Genomic DNA, 10,000 nt, shown 5'->3' with positions numbered 1-10,000 from the left:
AAGTGCCACAAGGAAACATACCAACTGTATTGTCTGAAGTGGAAGCATCTAAAATAAAGTGAGAGTCTCTGTTATCAAAAGATGTTCTAAGAGACTTGGTTCTCTTGTGTAAAAAAACTGGAGTCATTCCTAATGTATTAGACACCTCTTGACTATTTGTCAAAATATCCCAGTTATTGAGAATAATATTCCTAATGGGAACAGCATCCCTACAAATAGGGATAGGAAAAGCAACTGACCAGTCTCGTTCATGGGTCTCAGGAGAGGGGGATACTAAACTGGATGAGGGAATATTATTGGGATCTGAAGGAACAGTACCAAGCAAGGAATTACACAGAACTTGTAGCTCCTTCCCCGTCCGGCGCTCTGACGTCAGGCAAGAGGTGACAGCAACCTACGCCGGACCTAGACTTTGGAATTCAGGCCGACTGCGGGTAGCCTGCCAGCAGGATAACCCAAGTGTAATGACTGCAACAGTGCATACACTCAAACATCTACATTTATGGTAGGTACACAACTGTACTTGACGATTCTATTTACACAGGACAAAAAATTTCTGTAAATGTGATCAATTGTTCATTCCACTAGGTCCATGGCAACGTCTGCAGCCTTTTGGTCTACCGTGTCTTTGGATGATATTTTTTCTGCAGCTACTTGGTCCTCATCTCATACGTTTATTTCTCATTACAAATTGGGTTTGACTTCCTGAAGGAGAGCATCCTTTGGTTCCGCAGTGTTCCGGAATATCCTTCCATGAGGGCCTCCCAGGAGTTTAGTAGCTGGGGACTCTGTCCCACAGGTTTAAGACCAAATGAAGTAAACTACTTCAGATAAAGGAGTTATGTACTCACCATGATGTTCCATCTGAATAGTTATACTTCATTTGTCTTCAACCGTCCCTCCCTCCTTCCCCCGGACCTTGGCATATGATCAGCCTAGAGGCTGCAGTATAGGTCACAAGTAACTTTTTTCAGGTCGGGTTATCAGTATAAGGTTCAGCAAACTCGATCTGGGAATGGAAGGCAGTGGAGGTGTATTATGGGTAAGGGGAGGAGTTTGGAGCTCGGAGCTGATGCTAGTAGAAGTTGCCGGCTCGGATCCAATATGGATCCATAACCACAGGATGAAGACAAATTAAGTATAACTACTAAGATGGAACGTTATGGTGAGTACATAACTTCTTTTTTTTTAGCATTTGAGTTTTCAATGATTGCTGTGTCTTGCATTTTCAGGCAAGCAGCATTTCTTTTCAATCTGCATTTGAGATTGCTATCCATTCCCTTCCCCTGGTAGATGCTGAAATGGTTCTTGGTGTGATGGTTAAAAATGACTGCTGTTTTTCTTCCCATTTTGATAAAAATTGTGAGATGGAATGTGGCTGCTTTTGTGATAGAGGTATGAAGTCTTGACTGTAACCCAAACAACCTGGATATTTTTTTTTTTTTTTTTTTTACTGTTCTGGGCATTGCACATGCTGGCGGGGAAGATGATGCTGACTTGTTCATTTCATTTCAAGTGGAATGACACCAGGTCCGATTGCATTGCTGCCTGCTGGCTTTCAAGTGGAATGGCACCAAGTCCGATTGCATTGCTGCCTGCTGGCAGAAATGGGTATCTTTGATGGCACAGAGTGTATGTTGTGTTTGCTACACTGTGCGCTGTGTTGCTTTGATTTTTGGGATAAGTTGTAGATTTGCAAAAGTACACATGCCTGTGGACCTGCTTGGTAAGACCTGCTGTAGAGGTGAGTACATTGACCATGTAGTGAGTGGGTCTTAAGCCACTGAGGGGGAAAAAAAAACGTGATGGCTGCCAGTATGTCAGTATGGTTTGGAAGTGGGACCTCGGTGGTAGCAGGGAGAAAAAAAACAGAGACAGAAAGCTATTAAAGCAATTGTTGGAGTGTAGCTTCTGGAATATTTTGGTAACTGTCTTGTTGACACAGGGGCACCATAGGTTCTGCTTGTGGTAAAGTATGAACACATTTCTCTACAATAGCATGAATCATGTGATGTGGGGCAGAGGAGACATAAGTCTTTTGATTTTATATTACCTGTTTCTGATGGAGAAATGCAAGACATCACTCCTTCATACAAAAAAACCCTTACTTGTCTGGATTGTTGCCTTTATTGCTGGTATGATTTTACATCACAGAGTCCCAGATGGAAAACCACTGGTGTCTCTTGTTCATTAGGTGGTATCTCCATGCAGATGTTCTTCGTGTTTCACTGTTGGAGTCATCACATTTGGGTTATCCCTGCCAGGGTTGCCATTGGCCAGCCCGAATACCAGAGACTTGGTAATTCTTTGTCGGTGGCTATTACCTCTGCTCAGGTTTTCAGTAGTATAAAGTAAGGCAGCCAACACCATTACATCAGTCTTTCTTGCCATGGAGCCCAAAGCAGAAGCATTTTGCATGAGTGCTGGTCGGCCTCTACCTAAGTTTTCATTTGCCAAATTGAAGTTTAAGTCTTCTAAAGCTAAGTACCCCATTGAGGATCTTTTTTTATTGCACTAACTGATGTCAGAAAAAAGTTAATTGTCTCGTCTGTGGAAAGCAAATACCACACAGAGACTTCCATTCTTACTGCGTCACTTGTTTAGGCCCAGACCATGACGTCCTCTGTTGTCGCTTCTGTGCTTTGTTCAATGCCAGAACTATCCATTGTCCTGGCCCTTATTGTAGCTAGATATTTTTGCTTACAGTCCTCAAACTCAGATATGGCTTTGGTAAGCCGTCCAACAGCAGATCTTCTGTAAAAACTTAAAGATAAAGACAGAGACAGACCACACCAGTCCAAACCTACCAATGACGCTTCCGTTAAGCTATTCGTCAGTTCTCCGGTCCTCAGTGAGGCGCTTTCGTAGTCCCTGATGCATGATTCTGTGGATTCGCAGGCTGCTACCGAGACCCTTTTGGAGTCTGGTATGCTGCAAAACTCTTCTTAGACTAAGGATCCTGCTGTCGTCTCTACCTTGGATGATCTGGAGCCATTGAGCAGGTGCCAGCTTCCAAGGAAGTCCATTGCACTATCCATTCTCAACACAAACCAACATCTTCTTTCGTGACTACCATTCTTTCAAAAACTACTGAGTTTCTTAGGCCCAGGGTACAAACCACATCCAAGAAACAGACAACCCACTCTCAGGCGCCTGCTTACTTGGCTCAGTCTCAAATACTTAAAATGGTGGAAAACCTTATCATGTTGATCAGGGGAAGCCAAGCTACCTCCTTCAAAAGGAAGAGAGATATGTCCCCTGTACTTTTGTCTGAACAAGAGTCAGATGAATCTGATGCATCTGAATATGAAGACATGTAACCCCTCTCCACTTGTGAGGATTCTGATGCAGAAGATTCCATTCCTTCAGCCTTTCCCCCAGAGGATTTTTCCTTTGGGGCAACCCTGCATACCTTAAGGGAGCATTTCCAGTGGGTTGAGTCAAGGACTGCCCTTAGTCTAAAGAGAGACTCTGGGGAATTCCTAGATCTTCCACAACACAGACCCTTGGCCAAACCCCCAGTCGTGGATGTTGAGAATGATTTCCTGGAATCAAGCTTGACTGCTGACACCCTTCTTCCTGCTCCCAGAAAACCAGACGGGTACTGTAGAGTCCCTGACTCACACAAATATCTTTTTAAAAAATCCTACTGCTGACCCTGATGTCATTTCTCAAGGGCATAAAGGGCTTAAAGCAACCTCTGCTAAGAATCCCACCTGCTCAGACGGGGATTCATAAGCACTGGACAGATGGGGTAAAAAAGTACACACCTTAGTTACTCTTGCTATCAGGACACTAAATTATCAGTTCCATATGCTGAAATTTCAGCAACATACTGTGGAACTCCTTAAACAAAAAATGTCTTCCTTTCCTGCATGGACAAAGTCTAAAGAATTACAAGAGTTAATGCATTCTGCAAGTCAAGTAACTAAGTACAGCTTGCACTGTGGTTTTGACACCCTAGAAGCTTCCTGCAGGGCAGCAGTGACTGGATCTGTCATTAGAAGGCATGCATGGCTTAAGGAACTGCCCCTGCCAGACCATGTCAAATCTAAATTGTTGGATGCCCCCTTGCACAAAGATAGCTTATTTGGCACCAAGGCTCAAGTGGTCTTAAAAAAGATGGAAGTAAAAGCAAAACCTATGCAAACAGTTAAGGATTTCTTGCAGGTTCAGCCCCCTAGGTTCAGCAGGCATTGTCCCTCCAAACACTGGTCCTTTCCTGCTCCCAGTAAAGCAGCGCACCCTAGGCCCCGTGGAACCAGACCCCCTAGACTGCAGCCACAGGGAATGCAGGGATCTAAGCAATGGACTACCTCCACTTCAAAACCAGAGAGTTCTTAGCCACCCCCTTATGGTAAGAACTCAAAATGACTCACCCCCCTCCCTCTGCCCATCTTCACTTACCCCTAGGAGGAAAACTCTCCTTTCACTCAAGCACCTGGACAACCATTACCAAGGACCACTGGGTTCTGAACATTGTCTCGGGGATACAAATTTTCCTTCCACACCCTTCCAACCCCAAAAAGGTTCCCAGATCTACCACCAAATCAGTGGGCAGAGGCTCAAAAGCAAATCCTTTCTCTGCTTTCTATGAGGGCAGTAGAGCATGTTCCTGCAGAAGGTTTCTACTCCAGACTTTCTCTGGTGCCCAGAAAAGAGGGCACCTGGCGCCCTATCCTCTATCCATCCATTCTAAACACTTTCCTGGTGATCCCAAAATTCAAAATGCTCACTCTCCAGCAGCTGCTACCCATGCTGTCCAAGGACGCTTGGCTAGCTACCCTAGATCTAAAGGAGGCCTACCACCACATTCCTATCAGGGAATCATGCAGGAAATACCTACGCTTCAGGGCAGGATCTCAACACTTCCAGTTCTCTGCGCTTTCCTTTGGCTTATCTACTGCTCCCACAGTTTTCACAAAATGTCTGGCTCTGGCCATTGCCTTTTGCAGACAAAGAAATATTCAGATTTACCCATACTTAGACAACTGCCTTATTCAGGCAGACAGCCAGGAACAGCTGCTCAAGCACCTGGCCTTTGTAAAGACCCCGCTAACCTCCCTAGGGTACACCATCAACAAAAAGAAATCCAAACAGGTGCCCACCCAAAGAATAATCTTCCTGGGAGCAAGTCTGGACACAGCATCCCAGATGGCATACCTTACTCCAGTGAAACAATTTTTTATGACCGCCTACTTCTCTCAACTAGCCAGCAGGCCCCAGCTATGTGCAAGGAAGATCCTGCAATCTCTGGGGTTCATGGCATCTTGCATTCTACTCCTTCCATATGCCAGACTGCATATGAGGAAACTTCAGTGATTTCCTAAAGAGCCTTTGGTGTCAACACTCTCAAGACCTGGAAACTCTTCTACTTATAATTCCTTACCTCAGAAAAGATTTCCTTTGGTGGGCAACAGCATGCTCCCACGACAAGGGGCTGCCTTTCTCCCCACCCCCTGCCGCCCAGACCCTCGCCACAGACGCATCAGACTATGTTTGGGCTGCACATCTGGATGGCAGGTGCATACAGGGCCAATGGAGCCCGCAGCAAATCCCTGTTCACATCAGTTAAAAAGAGCTGATGGCTGTGCAGCACACCTTAATAGCTTTCAAGCCCCTTCTCTCTCCAGGGGCTCTCCTGATCAAAACAGACAACACCACTGTGAATGTGGTTCATCAACTAGCAGGGAGGGACTCGCTCCTACCCTCTATGCAGGCTGGCCATGACCCTTTGGCACACAGCCTCTGCCATGCAACTACATCTGTTAGCACAATTCCTACCAGGCTGTCTCAACTCTCTGGCAGACCAATTAAGCAGAAATCTTCTAGACCCACACGAGTGGCAGCTCAACAGAAGTACCTTCACCCTAATAATTCAGAAATGGGGAACCCCGAAGATCGACCTCTTTGCCTCCCACAAAAACCATCAGCTTAGCAAATTCTGCACCAGGGAGCATCCCTGCATGGCTTGGAAAGTGGATCCCCTGTCCTTCTCCTGGGTTAGTCTGTTGGTTTATGCCTTTCCTCTACTACCTCTCATCCCCAGTGTACTGCTCAAAATAAAGGAGGAAAAACCAAGGACCATTCTTATAGCTCCTGACTGGCCCCGGCAGCACTGGTACCCCTTGCTGCGCAGCCTTTCCCCGCTGCCTCCATGGCATCTTCCTTAGATTCCAAACCTCCTGACCCAGAAGGAAGGGGAATTTATGCATCTGCTATTGCAGACTCTCAGTTTGGCAGCTTGGCTTATTCCCTAACCCCAAACCAAACTGCCAACCTCAGTAAACAGGATGTTCTTCGTGTTTCACTGTTGCAGTCATTACATTTGGGTAATCTGCTGGCAGGTTGCCCTCAGTCAGCCTGAATATCAAAGTCTTGGGTCCTGCGTCGGTTGTGGTCTCCTCTTCCATGACGTCAGGTCGTCAGGGATATAAAACATGCAGCCGATGCCATTTTCTTTAGTCTTTCTTGCCGCATGGTGCCTGAAGCAGAAGCAGTTTGCAAGTGCTGGTCGACCGACTCCTGAAATTTTTGCATTTGAGTTTCAGAACCGAAGTCTTCTATTAAAGCTAAGTACCCCGTTGGGGAAACTTTTTCTTGCTCCTTACCGATGTCAGTAAAAGTTAATAATTACATTACTTGTGGGAAACAAATACCTCATAAGGATTTCCATTTGTACTGTATTCCTTGCCTAGGCCCAGATCATAACGTGCCTTGCTGTCGGTTTTGTGCTAGATTTAACCAACGCACTATTAAGCGTCGATGTATCTTTGCTTCAAAATATTTTGGAAACAGATTTAACTTCCCTGAAATGTTGTTGGATAAGCAATCCAACTATAGAGTTCACAATAAACGCAAACAAAAGGACAGAGACAGACCATCGAGGTCCAAAACCGATGAAGAAGCTTCTCCTAAGCCAGTCGCCGGTTCGCCGGTACTCAGTGAGGCCCCTTCGCAGCCCCTCATACCTGCTACCTTTGAGTCGCAGGCCTCCACTGAGACCCATGTGGCATCCGGCATGCCACGAGAGTCTGAGTATTTTACCCGCGGATGTCTCTCCCTCGGATGGGTGTTTGCAGGCCTCAGCATTTCTGTATAAAACTGATGCCAACTTCAAAACCAAAGACAAAAGCAACTTCTAAGGCTAAAAAAAAGGATGGATGAGCCACGTGCTCAGGCCTCTATTATCAAAAAACAGATGATCAAAATGGCTGAAGACTTAATTACCTTGATCAGGTGTTCCCACCCCCACCCCCCCCGAAAAGAGGCCTAGGCAAGACACTGGTTATGAATCTTCAGATCAGGTTTGTTTCTTCTGATTCCTCGTCTGATCAGGAATTTTCTATACCACCCTATGAGGATTCAGATGCAGAAGAATCCATCCCATCTGCATCTCCTCCTGAGGATTATTCTTTTGGAGAAACCTTGCATACTTTAAGGGAACATTTCCATTGGGAGAATCAGGATTTCTTAGATTCAAAAAAGAGGCTTAGGAATTTCCTTCTTTCCCAGCATAGGCCTTTGGCCATACCTCCTGTTTTAGACATTGTTGATTGTGTTCTCGGAATCAAGCATGGCTCCAGATTCCCTACCTCCAGCTCCTAGTAAGCCAGACAGATATTACAGGGTTCCTGACTCCCACAAATTTTTATTTAAAAATCCTGCTGCTGACCCTGAAACTATCTCACAGGGTCCCAAAGGTGTAAAGGCCTCAACAGCTAAGAATCCTACTCCCTCTGATACAGATTCCATAGATGCAGAAAGAAGGTTTATACATCTGCAACCTTGGCAATTAGGGCTATAAACTGCCAGTTTCATATGCTTAAATATCAACAGCATGTTATGGGATTATTGAAACAGAAAATGATGTTGATTTCTGAATGTGTGGAAAATAAAGAATTACAGGAATTATTGCATGCAGCAGAACAGGTTGGAAAGCATACTCTGCAATGTGGTTTTGATTCCTTGGAGGTCCCCTGCAGGGCCGCAGTTACTGGATCTGTGATTAGAAGGCATGCCTGGCTCAAGGAGCAAAATTTGCCTGATCATGTTAAAGCTAAATTGTTGGATGCACCTTTACAGCATGATAATAAGGCAGAAGAGGTTTTAAAGAAAATGGAAGACAAAGCTAAGTCTATGCAAACTGTAAAAGACTTCTTACAAGTGCAGCCACCAAGATTCAGTAGACACTGACCTACAAAAAATTGGTCCTTTTCTGTGTCCGACAGAGCCTCACGGGGCAAATCCGGGCGCTCAAAAGGCTCTCGATAAGAATCACAGGGTTCTTACAGGTCAAAGCAGTGGGGTACCTCTACCTCCAAATCTGGAGGAAAGAAAACACAACCCTACAGTAAACAGTCTCAGTGACTTCCCTTTGCCATCACCAAGCACTTACCTTTCTGCATCCCCCTTAGGGGAAAATTAGCACTTCATGCTCAAAATTGGCAGTTAATAACCCAGGACAAGTGGGTATTAAACATAGTATCCCAGGGATACAGATTTCATTTCCATACCTTGCCAATTCCAAACGGTTGGCCAGATCTGCCAAAAAATCAATGGGCAGAGGCACAGAAACAAGTTACGTCCCTCATGGATAAAGGGGGCTGTTCAGCCAATACCAGAACAGGAAAAAGGGCAAGGGTTTTACTCGACTGTTCTTGGTACCCAGAAAAGACCATGCCTGGTGCCCAATACTGGATTTATCGATTTTGAAAATATTCTTGGACATACCAAAACGCTAACTTTGCAACAGCTTCTGCCCATGCTGGGCAAGAATGCTTGGCTAGTGACTATAGACTTAAAAGAGGCATACCTGCATATCCCAATAAGGGAATCATGCAGAAGATACCTCCACTTCAAGGCTGGTTTTATGCATTACCAATTCTCTGCACTGCCCTTTGGCTTATCTACTGTGCCCAGGGTCTTTACAAAGTGCCTGGCACCAGTAATTGCATTTTTAAGACAAAGAAGCATACAAATCTATCCTTACTTGGATGACTGTCTCATTCAAGCAGAAAACAAGGACATTCTTCTTCAACATCTGGCGTTTGTAAAAAGGTTCCTAACATGTCTAGGGTACACAGTAAATGAAAAGAAATCACAACTGGTGCCCTCTCAAAAGATTACATTCCTGGGTTGCAAGCTTGAATACAACTGCCCAGATGGCTTACCTTACGCCAGACAAACAAAGGCAACTGACTATTTATTTCAAACAGGTGGCAGCAAAAACCCAGTTTATCTGCAAGACAAATTTGCAGCATTTGGGGTTCATGGCATCCTGCATTCTACTAATTCCATATGCAAGACTGCATATGAGGAAACTACAGTGGTATCTAAAAAGTTTATGGAGTCAACGTTGTCACAGTCTGGAAACAATGATTCCTCTCATTCCCTGCCTCCAACAGGAGATTCTTTGGTGGGCAGAGACATGTCACCAGAACATGGGACGGTCTTTCACTCTACCCCCTGCCACCCAAACCCTAACTACAGGTGCATCAGACTATGCTTGGGGAGCCCACCTGGTGGGGAGATGCATTCAGGGCATATGGAGCCCAAAACAAATGCATCTGCTTATCAACCAGAAAGAGATGTTAGCTGTTCAGAATGCCCTGACAGCCTTCAAGGACTTACTTCATCCAGGACAACTACTGATAAAGACTGTGACAACACCACAGTTATGTGGTACATAAACAAGCAGTGGAGTACACATTCCTTCCCCTCTTTGCAGACTAGCCATGGCATCGTGGGACACAGCCTTGACTTACCAAGTACATATTCAAGCTCAATTCCTGCCAGGAAAACAAAATACTCTGGCAGACGACCTAAGCAGAAATCTTGTGGACCCTCACGAGTGGAAACTGGATCCACAAGTCTTCAGCATGATAACAGAGAAATGGGGGAGTCCGGACATAGATCTATTTGCTTCTCCCCAGAATTATCAACTGGACAAATTCTGCACAAGGACTTATCACAGACAAGTATGGAAAGTGGATGCTCT

This window comes from Protopterus annectens, chromosome 8.part0 (genome assembly GCF_019279795.1).
Source record: "Protopterus annectens isolate FY-2018-M chromosome 8.part0, PAN1.0, whole genome shotgun sequence".
Lineage (NCBI taxonomy): Eukaryota > Metazoa > Chordata > Ceratodontiformes > Protopteridae > Protopterus > Protopterus annectens.
This window is presented reverse-complemented; position numbering follows the sequence as displayed.